Genomic DNA, 19,157 nt, shown 5'->3' with positions numbered 1-19,157 from the left:
GAAGCTTTTGAACTTCACAGAGCTCTTCAGGTCTGGAAAAGGTAACCAGAGGATCACAGCTAAATACAAGGTGGAACAGATTGTTAAGCATAAGGGGTTATTGACACATGTTGCAAGAAACCATTTACAGTGGAGTGAGCAATTAACTCTCTGCAGTCATAGGACAAAGGAGGGTTAGTAGGTCACAAATATTTGTAATGAGCCATGAAACAGTGTTTCTGAGACCCTGGCTTGATCTATACTAGAAAATTAGGTCAGTATAACTACGTTGCTCAGGGGTGTGAAAAATCCACACGGCTGAGTGGCATAGTTAAGCTGACCTAAGTTCCCTTGTAGACAACACAAGGTCCTCTTGAGGAGGTTGTGTGACCGAATGCACCCTTACATTCACACCCTACAAACTATTGTAATTTTATACAAAATATGCCTTGTGAGATACCATTTGAAAAATACTAACTCACTGATCAGTAATATCATGATATGTGTATAGTAACATTGTGTAAAGTTATGACCATAAGATAAAATTAGGTCAGAAATATGTTTATCAGACAAGTCTGGATAAACCAGTTTCTCAGAGACAAAGGACAAGCTGACATATCTAGCCAGGTGTCATCAAAGTTGATGGGCAATCACCTGGCAAGGAAGGGGAGCAGGAACAAACTGATCTGCATTTTAGCAAACTACAACAGGGAACCTCTATCAACCTTGTCTCTGTCCTCACAGGGGAATGAACTTTATCTAGGGGTAACCCTCAGGAATATGCATTTTCAAAGTATAACTGGACTAAAAAGTGAAGGGCAAAAACACCCCAAGGTTTCTCTCCCTATCTCTTTTTTTCACCTAAAAAGATGAAGGAAGCAGCCATTTGACTTGGGGCGAGATCCTGACCTGAAATTTGGTCAGCCCTGTTGCTAGTAGCATGTGGTAAGAATTTTATTTTGAACCAAGTCTAGTTTAAGTTTTAGCACTACAAGGCATTTTATCTTTATTTCTCTTGTAACTATTTCTGACTTTAATGCATTCTACTCACATAAAATCTCTCTTTGCAGTTAAATTTTGGTTTATTCTTTAATTCAAAACTAATTCAGTGCTGTGGTTAAACTGTTCTGTGTGGTAACTCGTTTTAAAGTAACAAACTGTTGTATATTGTTCCCCTACATGGGCAATGGACCTAAAATAACTGAATTGCCCAGGAGAGGGCCAGACAATGCAGAACACATTTCTTGGGGAAAAGTCTGGAACAGAGAGTGGGTTGGGGTCACCCTGCAAATAGTAACCAAGGCTGCTGGAAGGCAGAGTGTGACTTGAGTGTTGCTGACAGGCTGCTGGGGTCAGAGTTGCTGGATCAGGGCTGAGTGGCTACAGGCAGACACTCAAGGTGTGACCTGCAGGCTGTCTGTGAGTGGCCCAGTGGGAACTACAGAAGCAAAGCATTGTGAGGCACCCAAGGTTGCAGGGCAGGGGTGACATAACATCTCACTGGTCTGGGTTGTACCCCAGAATGTTGTAGGGGGATTACCTATGCTCTGGTAGGAGAACCTCTCCTGTCTGCATAGGTAGTGTCTAAGCTGGAAATGCTACAGTGGTGCAGCTGTGACGCTGTAGTGTTTCAATGTAGACCAGCTCCCTATTTTAAGTTTCCAGCAGAGTTATGAACTTAAGTTCCCAGGCTTGTCTTTTGAACATATTGTACAGTTTCCTTTGAGGACAAGGACTGATAGGTCCCTAAGATATGGAGTGATTGCTTTGTGAAAAATGTTCACCCATAGGTGATAGAGTATTTTTGTCTTGTAATTTTTCTGTGAGACAACATGGGTGAGGCAATATATTTAATTTGACCAACTTCTGTTGGTGAGACAGACAAGTTTTCAAGCTTACACAGCTCTCTAATACTGTATAGGTGTATTTAAAAAAAATACCCATACTCCTAGGCCTCTCATCCGCATTGGGCACGGCTGAGTAGAGGATGCTGCTATCCTGTCTATGTGGCAAGAGTAAAGGGAAATATCCTGAAATGATTTGAATCCTTCGTCAAGGAGTCTACCCAGAGGATGGTGATGAGAAGTTGCTCCTTTGTTACCAGAGCTCTTGCTGGTGGAGGTGATGCTTGTAGGCAGAAGGAAACACTTTTTGCAGAGCTTGCCATCACCACAATATGTCCCCCAGACAAGGGTTGTCCCCAAATATTCGAGGTGGCCTGCCGCAGTCTAAGAGTTCTTCTAGATTCTTTGCTGATACTGGATTAGAAAAACCTGTTCTACCATCTCCTGCTAGCCACAAGTCTCAGTCTGTCCAGGGATGACCCTGACCTTGCTCATACAAGTCTTGTTAGTTTTAAGATGGATTATTGCAATGCAATACACCATGCTTCCAATCTTGAAAAAACTGATTAAAGGAAATATTTTTATACACAATGCAAATTAATCTGTAGAACTCACTGCCACAACATATCATTAAAACCAAGAGATTAGTAATATTCACAAAGGGGTTAGATGTTTATATGGATAAGAAGAATTTAGACAATTACATTAGAGAATATTTTTTAAAACAAATTGGTATAAACTTTCATGCTTCAGGGAATGGGACAACCATTGACAGACATGGGTTACAGGAAATTTCCCCTATGGGCAAGTGCGATGGGATGTTCACCCACCTACCCACTCACTAGCCTAGAAGGAGTTAATGAGGCTGAGAAAGGCCACATTTGAAGTAGGGTGACCAGACGTCCCAATTTTATAGGGACATTTCTGATATTCAGAGCTTTTTCTTATATGGATACCTATTACCTCCCACTCCCGTCCCAATTTTTCACACTTTCATCTGGTCACCCTAATCTGAGGGGAATTAGGTGGTTTAAGTAATCTCCTGAATGATGGAGCCCACCTGAGATGGAACAGGTGGTGTTAGGATAGAGCAGGGGTCGGCAACCTATGGCATGCATGCCATACATGGCACGCGAGCCAATTTTAAATGACATGCTGCTGTCTGCCGGACCCAGGCAGACAGCAGCGTGCACTAAAAATCCTGCCTGGCCCGGCCCACTCTTTTCCGCCCACCGCGCTCTCCTTGCAGGGCAGGCAAGCTTCCTCCTCCCCCGGCCTCTTCCCCCAGCGTGCTGGGTTCCTGCCCCTCCTTCTCTCCCTCCCTGCGGCCGATCAGCTGATGGCCCTTGCTATGGAGGGGGAGAGGTAAAAGTAGAGCCGCAGTGTTCTCTCTGCTCCGGGGACCTTGGGGAAAGGGGTGGAATCAGGGAGCACCCCCATGACCCCAGCCCACACACTCCAGCCCCCTGCCCTGACTTCTGCACCCTCCTCACACACCCCCAGCCCCCTGCCCTGACTCTTGCACCCCCCCAATCCCCACTCCCACCCTGAGCACCAAACGGGAGCTCCTGCGTGCGCGCACACACACACACACACCCACCTGCACCCCTCAGACCAAATGGGAGCTGCCCAGATAAGCGCTCCACACCCAAACCTCCTGCCCCAACCCTGAGCCCCCTCCCTCATTCTAGCTCCTGGCCAGACCCTGCACCCCAACCCCCAGCCTGCTCCTTCACCCCCAGCCCTGTTCTCAGCGCACTCCCACCCTCAGCTCAGTGCAGAGAGAGGAAGAGAACGTCTAGAACCAGGGAGAAGGTAGGTAGCTACCCGATGTGAACAGGGCCAAGACTCCAGACTGGCAGCGGGCTGAGTGGGGCCAGCAGCCGGGACCCTGGCTGGCAGGAGCCAGCGGACGGAACCCCAGACCGGCAGTGGGCTGAGCCTCTCAGCCCACTGCCGGTCTGGGGTCCCAGCCGCCGGCCCCACTCAGCCCGCTGGTGGCCTGGGGTTCTGGCTACCTGCCCATTGCCAGCCGGGGTCCCGGCTGCAGGCCCCGCTCAGCCTGCAGCCGGCCTAGGTGAACGGAACCCCAGGCTGGCACCAGGCTGAGCGGGCCAGCAGCATAAAATCAGCATTTTAATTTAATTTTAAATGAAGCTTCTTAAATATTTTGAAAACCTTGTTTACATATGATAATAGTTTAGTTATATAATATATAGACTTATAGAGAGAGACCTTCTAAAAAACATTAAAATGTATTATTGGCACGCGAAAACTTAAATTAAAGTGAATGAATGAAGACTCAGCACACCACTTCTGAAAGGTTGCCGACCCCTGGGATAGAGCCAGGAACCTGGCAGAAGAAAGGGGCTGTACTGAGGGAGCCTGCAGCCATGCTCTGGACATTAGAGAGGGGGTAGGAAAAGGCTCAGGGAAATGGCAGTGAGGCTTAAGATGGTGAGGATCTTGGCTGCTGATTAGAGGGTCCCTGAGCTGGAATCTGGAGTAGAGGGCGAGCCTGGTTTCCCTCATCAGCCATGGGGGAAGTGGCACCATCTGGGGCAATAAATGGGAAGAGTGCCTAAGGCAGTTTGTATGGAAAGACTTTGATACCCCGGAAGGGGCAAAACACATAATGACCTGGCTAGAGGGCCAAACCACAAAGAGAGAGCACCAAGTCGCAGACAGAGAGAGAGAGAGACAGCAGGGTGCACAATGGGCAGCAGAAGGGGGCATTAGACCTGGAAAGAGCTAATCCTTGGAGCTGCCAGGAGGAGGTGCCCTAGCAGTGAGTGGGGCCCTGTTACAGCAAGTTATTCCATAATTGTTCTTCAGGGGTTTCTTGCATCTTCCTGTGATGCATCAGAGAGACTATATTGGAGTACATGTGAGAGTCTGATGCAGTATAGCAAATCCTTTGTTACTAGAAAAAATCATTCCACCTTTGGCTCAATGCAGATTCAGATGGAGAGATGAATTAATAACTAACATCTACTCGATAATCCAGTCCACCGCTTAGTCACTTTCTCCCCCCACCCCTCTTTCTGAAAACGTGTTCCCTCCATGTAGGGAGCCTGGGATGGAGAAGCACAGTGTCTTTCTCCCCAGGTGCCCTGAGGAAGCCGTGCTTCAAGCACTGATTCTGCAGCACAGGACTATGCAAACAGAAAAATGCTGAGTGAGTTAATGTGTTGTAAACTTTTTGAAATACACCCTTTTAAAAGGAAGGTTCTTGGGAGGGGAACAGCAGCAACTACAAGATAATTTTTTTAAACAAATACCTTTAAAAATAATATCCTGATCTGGCTCAAATAAAGCAGGAAAAGGGTAACTAAAAAGGCAGTTAATGTGGAATGCACTAAATGCTTGTAGGAAGTTGCCGGCATATTATCCTTGTATCTTTAACCAGGGAGGACTTCACTTGCAGAAATGGCTCTTGACAAAGTTAAGTGGCCCTATACGTTGTTTGAGAAATTACCCTTATTTTGTGCGCTTCTTGTTCCAGTAATGGAACCCATGAGCAGGAGATAATTGCAGCAGTCTCATCTGTCAAATAATATTAGAAGTCAACAGCTATAATCTCAGCCACTTGCTTTACACAGCTTTTCTCTGTATTTTCTGTTCAAATCGTCAGTTGTTACATGTAAGTGTCCCCATTCCCTGTGGCTGATAAAAGTAAAAAGATTTAAGTAAATCAGGAGGAGAGCAGCAAGAGGGCTTGGGCAACGGCTCTCAGTGCTAGCACAGTAAATCATGTGGCAATAGAACAGTGGATGTGAAAAATTACGGCCGGAGCAACGTGTTACTTGTTACTATTATTGGCAGAGCGGTGGGTTTGCAAGGATTCAGGGAAGCTGCTGAATGGGTTTGCACTGCATGACTTTGGTTTTCAGGTTTGAACAGAGTTCAAGAAAATCACAATAAAATTCAGCCCAAACCATTATTTTGTTTTGGTGTCAGGACAAAACCATGCAAAAACAAATTGCTCAGACCATCAGCTGGAACTCCACCCCTCTAGACACAGCTTTCCCCAAAGCCTCCTTCCTGCCACTACCTTTTTTTTGCCTTTCTGCAATGCTCTTAGCTCCCATCTCTGATATTTTTTCAGGGCCATCTGGCTGATATCCTAAGATACTGGCTGTAGAACTGGCTACATCAATGTTAATGTAGAGCCTGCAAAAGGTGCTGGATTGTTGGACCTGAGGATTGAGATCTCTAGCCACAGAACAAGGACAGTATGGGTAGCAGTAAAGCTTCCCTACATCCCCTCACAAAGATGCACTAACCCTGTATAATACCTTAGAGCAGTGGTGGGCAACCTGTGGCCCACATGTGACCTGTCAGGGTAATCTGAATGCTGGCTGCGAGACATTTTGTTGACGTTGACTGTTTGCAGGCACGGCCCTCCACAGCTCTCAGTGGCTGTGGTTCACCATTCCTGGCCAATCGGAGCTGCGGAAAGCAGTAGCCAGCACTTCCCCGTGGCCCGCGCGGCTTCCTGCAGCTCCCATTGATCGGGAACAGTGAATCATGGCCACTGGGAACTGTGGGGGGCAGTGCCTGTGGAGGGTCAATATCAACAAAATGTCTTATGGCCCGCAATCAGATTACCCTGATGGGCCGCATGCGTCCTATAGGCCGCGGGTTGCCCAACACTGCCCAAGAGGTTTAATCTCTACGAGGGAACATAATGCATTTTCCATGTCCCTGAATCCTTGCCCACAAATAGGTGCCAACTATTGTCACTGTACTAGTATTTTGGGATTGTGGATGCTGGTCTATCAGAAATTGCATTGAGGCCTCCAATTCCATTTAAAATGGCTACTGAACAATCACAAAATAGTTTTGGGCACTAGTAGCCTAGGCCAAATTCACACTAATGACCTAGATGTGAAAGGTTCTGTATGTCATTACTAATCCCCTGAGCCATATAGGGATACCTCTTGGCTCTGTAAATAGTCTTAACTCTATTTGCTAGGCTTCTAGTAAGCTCTGTAGGAAGATCCTCCTGTTTTCACTTAGTGTAATGGATTACATGCACTGCAATTAAAATACTGTGAGATATATGTTAGAGCACATCCCCTAAGATGTGTTTTAGCGGCTATAACCTTCTCTCATGTTGCTTTCCTGTTGAGTACATCCTTCAGCTATCAAAACTCCTTGATGTAAAGTCACATGCTGAGTTCTCATATAAAAACTTGTACACAAAGCTGAGGTGGATTTCTGTCTTTGATATCTGACTTCATTGTTGCTTATGCATTCTGATAATGTCAATGGCACAGTTCAGTTGAATTTTATCCTGTGGTGTTCGTTATAGGATGATCCAATAAAGTGCCTCAGATCTTCCTATGGCACTTATTTGGGTACGCTTGTAGCAGCTTTCCTCTCTGTATACTTTGTATGTATATGGTACTACAGGTAATGATGAATGTGTTCAGCAGTCTTCTCTTTTAGTCAGAATAATAAAATATCTATCTCGTCAGCTAAATGCATTCAGTGCCAAAGCTAGAGCTAACATATATGTATACTAATACCTTTCTTGCCATTATTGTCAGAAGTGACAGCTGATCGCAGGTATTTGAATGATGCAGCTTGTTCAAATTTAATGTTATCTATTATGAACTCTACTTCATGATGGTAATAGCTGGAAGGCATTGATTTTTGTTTTCTGCTACTTATCTCAAGCCCATACGTTTTGCTTGCATTATTGACTTTTCTGATCATTTCATGCATCATCTCTTCAGAAGATGTGTAAATCAATGCTGGTTGTGAAATGTACGTTGTTTATTAGGCTGCCATGAAGGTTTACACCTTCATAAAAATCAGCTAATGCGGTGCACATCAGATAATTGTTGAGCAGGTCTGGCAAGAGAGGGCAACCTTGGAGCATGTCAATGCTGGCGTGGAAAAGTTCAGCTAATTATTTATCTGGGCCACAATATTTGCATGCCAGTATGAATTTTTTATGACATTAATTAGCTTTTCAAGATGTTGAATTGGTTCAGCGTTGCAATGAGTGCAGCATGACATACTGGGCTTACCGATCAGAAGGAGATACATGAGCTGTACACAAAAGAATTGGGCAGTTGGGCATGCAAGTGGATTTGAATGAATTTGATTACTTTCAACAGGTGGTCCTTAAGTTTCCAAAACATATTGTCTGTATAAACAGGAGCAAACAATAATGGGTGGTCTGGGGTTGTGTTGGCTATTTGAGCATGCATGTGCATTCTCACCCTAGGAAGGGACTCAAATTATGCCTATAACTGAGGGAATGGATTTATACATTTAGGGTGAAGTGAAACTGCACCCATGTAAAGCCCCGGAGGGTGGAAATCTATTCCCCAAACTGGGCCACACTGCACAACTGCTATGCAGTCCCCTCCCCTCATGGCTGCTAATTCAGTCTGTGGATGGAAAAGTGATTGTAGCTCCTCTGCACCAGTTGGGGCCCCTGGATATGCATAAACACATTACCTATAAGTGCCTCCCCTGGGTTGCCTTCTGCACCAGCCTTTCTGTTGTGCATGGAGGGTGTACAGACATCTCTGAGTGCCGGTTCCTCCTGGGGTCCTGCTGTATAGTCATATGTGGGGCTTAACTGCCATGGAGACCCTGATGATGACCCTCCTCAATATGAGCCAATTTCACCCTTAAGTAATTAGGAATTATTGAAAAGTACTATTATTACCTGCTTTGATTTGCTCTCTATTCCCTACAGATCCCCTTCCTGACTATTTAATAGTGAATATATGGGATTAGAAAATGTTTGTCTTTTTTTAAAAGGTGCATTGTACTGCAGTGTTACAAAATCCTCCACAGCAAAACACAATGTGCTGTGACAAAAAAGAAAACAAGGATGAGAGAGAGAGCCTTGTAAACACACCTACGATAATATAAAATATAGTCATGTGTGATTTTTGTCACACCCATAGCAATTTATTCAAAGGACAAAATATTTCAGCATTTAGTGACAACCCCAAATTTGATTAATATCTCAGTCCATGTGAAGAGGAAAGAATGTCAAACGGAGTCAGATAAATCCCATTGAATTACTGTCTTTCCATTATATATACTGAAAAAAATCAGAGGAGAGAAGGTGGGTTTTTTCTAGGAAGAGGGTTAGTTATTCAATTCATTTGGAGAAATGAGAATTTCACCAGTCTAGATATGACAAAATATAATTAACATCTGTGAAGTACTAAATGAGGTTTGGAGAAAAGTATTAATATTTTAAAGTTAAATAACAACTTGGTCTGCACATCATTAAAAAGAGGTTTTACCCACTACTAATTTTATTCTTGGTTAGAAAGGTCATTGTTTGCTGAACAAAAGGGGTAAAGAGTTATTAGAAACTGCTGCATAGCTCAAATGAGAGCACACATTGGAAGGGGCCGGGTTGTGATCAAGAAGGAAGCATTGTCTAGTGCTTGTTTGTGAGCATCAAAACTTCTCCTTCAACTAGTTGTGAACCTGATGATAGACTGAGAGTATAACTGGGGTACACAGATCCCTGATAGTCACTTCATTTGCGCTTCTGAAAACCAATTTTATTTTCTTTGCGCACCCAATTTTAAGCATCATTGCTCCTAATTTTTCACTTAAAATGAATTCTCTGAAAATCTAGCCCACTTAACTTACGTGATATTTTTAAAAAAATCAGTGGCCATATGGAATAGCTCTTTTACGGACAGCAGTCAGCTGCCACAATACAAGATCTGCTCCTAATACATAGTTCTGGCCTAACTTGCTCTTTCAGTTTCACATGCTCATCTTGAGCTGGGACGGGGTTTCATTTTGTAGTGAATAGTCTTGGATGTCCGCTGTTGATGGCTAGTTCATTTGGCAGATTGTGCCTTTTTGTGTTCGTTTGTAAGGTTATGCTGAATTCCAGGATCTGACTGAAGGTCCGATTCTGCAGCAAAACTCCCACGGGATAGGGACAGCAGGATCAAACCAGGAGATTTTCATCCTGTTAGGCCCTGTCTACGCTGGCAAGTTTTCTGCACAGTAAAGCAGCTTTCTGCGCCGTAATTCCCAAGGTGTCCACACGGCCAAACCACTTAGTGCGCAGAACTGGTGCAGTTGTAGCGCTTTAAAAAAACCACCCCAGCGAGAGGCGTAGAGCTTTCTGTGCCAGGGCTACAGCGCTGCAATGCCAGTGTAGACACCATGGTCGATTACAGCGCTGCGATTGGCCTCCGGGAGCTGTCCCACAATGCCTGTTCTCGCCTCTCTGGCCATCGGTTTGAACTCTACTGCCCTGCTCTCAGGTGACCAACCGTCATCCCCACCCCGTACATTCCTTTGCGAATTTGAAAGTCCCCTTCCTGTTTGCTCAGTGACATGTGCAGTGGTCTCAGCGCATCTTTCCAGGGGGCCATGCCTGCTCCATGCACCAGGCGATCCCCCACTTGGGGCACTGCCGCGTGGCTGGACCGCATCAGCATTTGGGGAGAGGAGGCTGTGCAGTCCCAGCTGTGCCTCAGCCGTCGGAATTATGATACCTCCGGACGGATTTCATGATGCATGACAGAAAGGGGCCATGGCCAGGACACACTGCAGTTCAGGGTCAAAGTGAAGGAGCTGTGGAACGCCTACCACAGAGGTGGGCAAACTACGGCCCGTGGGTCATCCTGCCCGGCCCTTGAGCTCCTGGCCAGGGAGGCTAGTCCCCAGCCTCTCCCCTGCTGTTCCCCCTCCCCAGCAGCCATGCAGGCAGTGCGGCTGGCTCTGGCTGGGCGGCGGGGCTGCGAGCTTCTGCTGCTCTGAGCCGCATGGTAAGGGGGTTAGATAAGGGGAGGGGCAGGGGTCCCAGGGAGCCAGTTAGGGGACAGGGAGCAGGGGGTGGTTGGATGGGGTGGAGGTTCTGCAGGGAGGCGGTCAGGGGACAGGGAGCAGGGGGTGGTTCGATAGGCATAGGAGTCCCAAGGGGCCTGTCAGGGGATGGGGGTGTGGATAGGGGTCAGGGAATGGGGAACAGGGGGGTTGGATAAAGGGTGGGATCTTGGGAGGGGGTAGTCAGGGGACAAGGAGCAGGGGGGGGTTGGATGGGTCAGGAGGTCTGAGGGGGGCAGTCAGGGGGTGGGAAGTGGGAGGGGGCGGATGGGGGTGGGGGCCAGGCTGTGTGGGAAGGCACAGCCTTCCCTATGCAGCCCTCCATACAGTTTTGCACTCCGATGTGGCCCTCAGGCCAAAAAGTTTGCCCACCCCTGGCCTACCAAAAGGTGCAGGAGGCAAACTGCCACTCCGGTGCTGTGCCCATGAGCTGCCAGTTCTACAAAGAGCTGGATGCAATACTCGGCAGCGTCTCCACCTACCCTGCAAATACTTTGTTGGCTCACGTGCCAGTCGAGGGTGGACCAATCCAGGGGGAGGAAATGTTGGACGAGGATGTGCAGGGGGAGGGATACCCAGAGGCAGAGGATGACTCATAGGCCAGAGATGCATGCAGCCAGAAGTTCTTTTCTACCCTGGAGGAGCCTAGCCAGTCACAGCAGTTGGATCTTGGCAAAGTGCAAACAGGAGAGGAGGTTCTTTGGCAGAGGTGCCCCATTAAGGGTAACTTTCATAGAATATCAGGGTTGGAAGGGACCTCAGGAGGTCATCTTGTCCAACCCCATGCTCAAAGCAGGACCAATCCCCAACTAAATCATCGCAGCCAGGGGTTTGTCAAGCCTGACCTTAAAAACCTCAAAGGAAGGGGATTCCACCACCTCCCTAGGTAATGAATTCCAGTGCTTCACCACCCTCCTACTGAATGCCCCTACTTATACAGCCCAAAATGTCGTTAGCCTTCTTGGCAACAAGGGCTCACTGACTCATATCCAGCTTCTCCTTCACTGTAACCCCTAGGTCCTTTTCTGCAGAACTGCTGCCTAGCCATTCGGTTCCTAGTCTGTAGCAGTGCATGGGACTCTTCTGTCCTAAGTGCAGGACTCTGCACTTGTCCTTGTTGAACCTCATCAGATTTCTTTTGGCCCAATCCTCCAATTTGTCTAGGTCCCTCTGTATCCTATCCCTACCCTCCAGTGTATCTACCTCTCCTCCCAGTTTAGCGTCATCTGCAAACTTGCTGAGGGTGCAGTCCAAGCCATCCTCCAGATCATTAATGAAGATATTGAACAAAACCGGCCCCAGGACTGACCCTTGGGGCACTCCGCTTGATACTGGCTGCCAACTAGACATGGAGCCATTGATCACTACCCGTTGAGCCCAATGATCTAGCCAGCTTTCTATCCACCTTGTAGTCCATTCATCCAGCCCATACTTCTTTAACTTGCTGGCAAGAATACTGTGGGAGACCGTATCGAAAGCTTTGCTAAAGTCAAGGAATTACACGTCCACTGCTTTCCACTCATCCACAGAGCCACTGTGCCGTCATGGGTGGGGGACCATTGCTGCACACAGGTGAGCCACATAGGGGCCAGGACAGAAGCTGCGGGCTTGGAGAAGACCCTCCCTTGATTCCCTGCTCACCCTCAGCAGCGAGATATCGTCTATAATGATCACCTCCTGTAGAAAGTGTAGGGACAGGAATGATTATCAGGCACCCCCTACAGTGCTGGGTCTCCCCAAGAGCCACATGCACAGTGTACAGCAGAGTCCGGGAAGAGTGATTTACCCTGTCACTGTGGCAACTCACCATTTTGGGGGTCTTGTGGCTCATGTGTGCTTGCCTGGGCTCAGCCAGTTAGTGACAGGTGTGAGAGTACTAGCTGTGTTTTAAAGCACTGAATCAGTGTTGTCTGTGTTGCAAACAATACTGCTTCTGCAAAATGTTGCATTTAAACTTCACAGAGATGACCTTGGGAGCCCAGCCTCCCTCTTTGTTATCGGTGGCAGAACGGCTGCGCAGAATTAGAAAGCGGTCAAGAAGAACTAAGGAGGACTTTCTGCATGAGGTTTCTCTGCCACCGAGAAACAGGAATTGAAGAAGTGGTGGGACAGGGAGAAGAGGGACCAAAAGGAGAACACAGTGCACCAGAATGAAGCCACGGAGAGGCTCTTAAAGGTTATGGAGCGCCAAGCGGACACGCTCCGGGTGATACTAGCTCTTTAAACCGAGCAGCTCTGCGCCCGCCCTCCCCTGCAGCTGCTGTCACTAAACTCTTTCCCATGTACCCCACAGACACTGCCAATACACTCGTATCAACCTCCTGGTTCCAGTCTCTACCCACAGCATTCCACTCCTTCCTCCTCACAGTCCAGCACTGTGCACTCTCACTACCCACTGCACTCAACACCCATCCCTCTGCAGTTTGGCCCCGCTGAAGTACAGTACCCACTGCATTGTACTCCAAAGGAGAAGGTTGGATATGATCCCTGGACATACACAAATCTTTAGTTGTCCCAGGACCCCTCCTCCTCCTGCACCTTCCCTTCCCCCATCTCCCTCCCTGCTCATGTATTTTTTCATTTGATTCTCTCCTCCGATTGTTGTCTTTTAATAAAAGAATTGTGTTGGTTTGAAAGCAATCTTTATTGTATTAAGTGAAAGCAAAACAAGCACTACAAAGCAACATACAATTATGTTAAGGCCCCTTCTTGAATCACATTGCCTTACAAGCACTGCAATCCTGAGCATAGCTACAAATATTAGTGGCTTTCAGCTTCAAATTGCTGCCTCAAGGCATCCCTGATCCTCATGGCCCTGCACTGTGTCCCTCTAATAGCCCTGGTCTCTTGGTCTTCAAACTCGGCCTCCAGGCACTGAGCCTCTACAGTCCAGCCCTGAGTGAAGCATTCACTCCTCCCTTCACAAATATTGTGGAGCGTACAGCATGTGGCTATAAGCATAGAAATATTGTCATCAGCCTTGTCCAGCTTCCCTACAGGCATCGCCAGCGGCTTTTAAATGGCTAAAAGCACACTCAACAGTCATTCTGAACTAGCTCAGCCTGTTGTTTACCCACTCCTTGATGCTGTCAAGATGCCTCATGTATGGCTTCGTAAGCCACGGCATTAAGGGGTAGGCGGAGTCTCCCAGGATCACAATGGGCATTTTGATTTCCCCTATGGTGATCTTCTGGTCTGGGAAGAGAGTCCCTGCTTGCAGCTTCTTAAACAGGCCAGTGTTCCAAAAGGTGTGTGCATTATGCACCCTTCTGGACCAGCCTGCGTTAATGTCTGTGAAACGCCCACGGCGATTCACAAGCGCCTGGAGAACCCCTTGCGATTAATGTACTCTGTGGCTAGGTGGTCTGGTGCCAGAATTGGAATGTGCGTGCCATCAATCGCCCCTCCGCAGTTAGGGAAGTCCATTTGTGCAAAGCCATCTACAATGTCATGCACATTGCCCAAAGTCACGGTCTTTTGGAACATGATGGGATTAATGGCCCTGCAGATGTCCGTCATCATGAGTCCAACAGCAGACTTTCCCACTTTGAACTGGTTAGCGATCGATCGGTAGCAGTCTGGAGTAGCCAGCTTCCACAGTGCAATCGCCACGTGCTTCTTCAGCGGCAGGGCAGCTCTCATTCTCATGTCCTTGCACTGCAGGGCTGGTGCAAGCTCATCACACAGTCCCATGAATGGGGCTTTCCTCATCTGAAAGTTCTGCAGCCACTGCTCGTCATCCCAGACGTGCATCATGATGTGATCCCACCACTCTGTGCTTGTTTCCCGAGCCCAAAAGCGGCGTTCCATGGTGGTCAGCACCTCCGTAAAAGCCACAAGAAATCTCATGTCATAGCTAGTACGTGTGGCAAGATCAATGTCACACTCCTCTTGCCTTTGTAGTTTAAGGCAGTGGTCTCCAAAGTGGGGTGCGCGCACCCTAGGGAGTGCGCAAGACGATCAATAGGGGGGCACCGCAGGAGGAGCACTGCTGTGGCAAAAGGGCGGTGCGGCAGGAGGAGCACTGCTGGAGGGGGGAAAAAAAAGAAGGGTGAGCCCTGAGTCCTCCGGCCCATGGAGAAGCAGGGGCAGCCGCGCAGCCAGCGGCCAGAGAGAAGCAGCGCTTTCCCCTTCAAAGCTGGCTGGAGAGAAGCGGCACTTTGAAGGGGAAAGCGCCGCTTCACTCCGGCCGCTGGCTGCACGGCTGCCCCTGCTCCTCCTGAGTCCTCCGGCCTGTGCTCTGAGGGCCGCATTCCGAAAGGGGCTTTAGAGTTGCAGGCCAGGGCTCCGGGGCCCCCTTAGGCCAGGGCCCTGAAGCCCCTGCGTTCCGGGTGCTCCTGCTTGCCAGGGGGAGGAGGGGGGAGCTCCCAGAATCGCAGCTCCCAGAATCGTGGCCATAGGGGTGGTGCGGTGCTGCGCTGCGCAGAGCCACCTGCACCCCCCCTGCAACAAACAGGAGCTGCCCCAGGTAAGTGCTCTGCACCTCCTGCCTGCCCCAGCCCTGAGCCTCCTCCCGCACCCCCACCCTGAGTGCCCTCCCAAACCCTAACTCCCTCCCAGACCCCGCACCCCACCCTGAGCGCCCGATGTATCACAAAGTGTTAAACCAAGATTTTCAAAAATAATAAAGCATATTCAATCACATTGCTCTCACTAAAAATATTATTAATAATAATTTTTTTTAGTGAGAGCAAAAAGGTTTTTTGTACTGTTAATAAATAAATAAAAATTATTTTTAAAATATTGTTTATTTAATCTTTATCTCATCATTTTTTAATTTCTGTTTTTTGTGTGTTTTTATAATTTACACAATCTATTAGTACAGTAGTACATGTATATAATTTATATATAAATAGATATACATATATTAGGAGTGTATGCTCTAAAAAAATTTACTGATAGGGGTACGCGATCAAAAAAGTTTGGCTTCCTGGTTTAAGGAATAATTCCACTGCCACTTGTGACGTGTGGGTCAGAGCGAGCAGCATACTGGTCAGCAGTTCGGGATCCACTCCTGCAGCCCGAAGAGGCAGAGCGCGCAGTACACAAACCATTGACAGATAGTGCCAAATGCAGACTGAAGCACAGGGTTTGCTGGAATGCGAAGCAGTGCATCACGGGGCATTGGGACATGACCCAGAATGCCATGTGACCCCCTCTGCCTTCCCACAAGTCTTAGCAGCAGAAGAAAAAGAGGTGCTCTGTGGGATGGCTGCCCAGAGTGCACCGCTCCGAATACCGCTGCAAGTGCTGCAAGTGTGAACACGCTATTGCACAGGCAGCTGCCAGTGTGAACACACAACAGCGGTTTCCCTTCAGTGTTCTTTGACTGGTGCTGTAACGGCCAGGGCTGTAACTTTGCCAGTGTAGATGTGCCCTTAGTGTTCAGAGTCTGCAGGAGTTGCACATGCAGAGTGCTTATTGGAGTGCATGTTAATTTGAACTTGAATTAACACATTGTATTAGGCCAGATTTTGAGAAGCACTGTCAGCACCTGCATCTCTCCCACCCTTTGAGTGCCCCTGGAATTTCATCCCGTCTGTCATTCTCTCTATGAGATGTTGATGCATCTTTCTGAAGAACCAGGTGAAAATTACGTAAAAGGATCTTTAGTTAAAACTTTTAAAAGGGAAAGAGGACCAAAATACCAATATAAATTAATACTAGCCAATACTATGAGAGAGCTGCTAATTTACAGCATTTATAACTCTTCGGGTGAAATCTTGTCCCTCTTAAGTCAATTTGAATTTTGCCATTAATTTCAGAGGGGACATTATTTCACCCCTAACCTAGCTCTTACTCCTACACTGAGGCCTCTACCTGCTCCAGTATTACCTCTAGCAGTGTTTGAACACTACCAAGAAGACATGTTCCTCCCCTGTTCTGCTCAGTCTTCTTTATACAGCAGGAGGATATGATCCATCAAAGCCTTTCCAAAGAAATGCAATTTTCCTTTTAATGAAATAATATAATTTAATCATGTGTGAATCAACCAGACTAGGTATTCTTTTGTAAAATCACATTCTCTAATTTAAATAATCATAACAATAGCAGATACAACAAAATGGCAACTTAGTTACTAAACTACATTTCCCACAAGACAATAGAACTAAGGTCAAAGTTCAGACTATATCCTCATTGGTATAAGAAAGCCCAGCTTCTCAATACCTTTCTGATAGGCATCCGTAAACTGTAAGGAGGACACTGAGGTAAGTAACAGTTTTGTGTTTTTGCATAAACAAATATACTATTTAAAACAACCGCTTAGTGAAAAGCCTTATTATTTGATTGGTATAAATCCAATAGGGTCCTGATGCTTTATGTGGGTTCTTAGGCACTATTACAATAGAAATAATAAATAATTAGGGCTGTCGATTAATCACAGTTAACTCACCTGTTAACTCAAAAAAATTGATCATGATTAAAAAAATTCATCACAATTAATTGCACTTTTAAATGCATTGTTAATGAATGGTTAAAATCCATTGCTGATGTAATAACCTGGTATATGGATTTGTGTACAGGCCCAAAGTCCAGAATTTGGTCAAGAGTTCAGAGGCCTAGCAAATAGTGATTAGCTAAGATAAAGCAGAATAACCAAAGATAACCTTGCTTTTGCTAAGCTATGCCTGGTCATCAAAACGCCAGATGTTGGGGGCAATAATTGTGTCTTATTCAAAGTTGCAAATAGAACAAAGAAGCCCTTTTCATGTTGTGTTAGTTTCTTTTGTAGGGAGATGTTCTTCTCACACATCCAACCCTGAGTTTATGAAAGGTTTAAGCATGTCAGTATAAGATATGGCCACCTCCCACCTCCCTTTCCCAGGGACCAATGCCTGCCTTAAAACACAAATGAACAACTTGAAAGACGATCTTTATTGCCATATACTTTCACTGTTCATAGAATCATAGAATATCAGGGTTGGAAGGGACCTCAGGAGGTCATCTAGTCCAACCCCCTGCTCAAAGCAGGACCAATCCCCAACTAAATCATCCCAGCCAGGGCTTTGTCAAGCCTGACCTTAAAAACTTCCAAGGAAGGAGATTCCACCACCTCCCTAGGTAACACATTCCAGTGTTTCACCACCCTCCTAGTGAAAAAGTTTTTCTTAATATCCAACCTAAATCTCCCCCACTGCAACTTGAGACCATTACTCTTTGTTCTGTCATCTGCTACCACTGAGAACAGTCTAGATCCATCCTGTTTGGAACCCCCTTTCAGGTAGTTGAAAGCAACTATCAAATCCCCCCTCATTCTTCTCTTCTTTGCTTTTACCCCTAGATATGTATCTGTTGGACAATCAAAGGAGCTACTTCATTCCTGTGAACCTCAAATCAGAATTCAACATATATATTTGATACTAATACATTTATTAAAGTACTAATTAAATGTTAATTTGTCAACTTGAGACCATAGGTAGAGACATTATGTAACCTTTGACCATTGGCTACTGTGCTATCATGTCTTGCAGCTAAGCCTATCCGGGGGTATGGGACTGCCTACCCTGTCACTTTCCCCCACCCATGGAAAATCCATATATTCCATTGTAATCAATTGATTGACAGTGTCTCTGAGCTTAATAAGCAAGGTGACACTCCATCAGCGCTGTACGTAATAAATTTCTGTGCTTGACCTGTACACGGTGTGGATTTATGTCCTTCCGTTAAACAATAGAATATCACTTAAAATTTAGTAAATATTTTTCATTTACATTTTCAAATATATTGATTTCAGTTACAACACAGAATACAAAGTGTACAATGCTCACTTTATATTTATTTGCACTGTAAAAATGATAAAAGAAATAGCATTTTTCAATTCACCTTATACAAGTACTGGTAGTGCAATCTCTTTATCATGAAAGTGCAACTTACAAATGTAGATTTTTGTTTGTTTGTTACATAATTGCATTCAAAACAAAACAGTGTAAAACTTTAAAGCCTACAAGTCCACTCAGTCCTACTTCTTGTTCAGCCACTCACTCAGACAAACAAGTTTGTTTACATTTATGAGAGATAATGCTGCCTGCTTATTGTTTACAATGTCACCTGATAGTGAGAACAGGTGTTCGCATGGCACTTTTGTAGCCGGCATTGCAAGGTATTTCTATGCCAGATATGCTAAACGTTTGTATGCCCCTTCATGCTTTGACCGCCATTCTAGAGGACATACTTCCATGCTGATGATACTCATTAATAAAAAAAGCATTAATTAAATTTGTGACTGAATTCCTTGGGGGAGAATTGCATGTCCCCTGCTCTGTTTTACCTGCATTCTACTGTATATTTCATGATGACCTAGCACATGTTGTTCATTTTAAGAGCACTTTGACTGCAGATTTGACAAAACACAAAGAAGGTACCAATGTGAGATTTCTTAAGATAGATACAGCACTCAACCCAAGGTTTAAGAATCTGAAGTGCCTTCCAAAATCTGAGAGGGAGGAGGTGTGGAACGTGCTTTCAGAAGAGTTAAAAGAGCAACACTCCGATGCG

The sequence above is a fragment of the Lepidochelys kempii genome, chromosome 3 (assembly GCF_965140265.1).
Source record: "Lepidochelys kempii isolate rLepKem1 chromosome 3, rLepKem1.hap2, whole genome shotgun sequence".
Taxonomy (NCBI): Eukaryota; Metazoa; Chordata; order Testudines; family Cheloniidae; genus Lepidochelys; species Lepidochelys kempii.
This window is presented reverse-complemented; position numbering follows the sequence as displayed.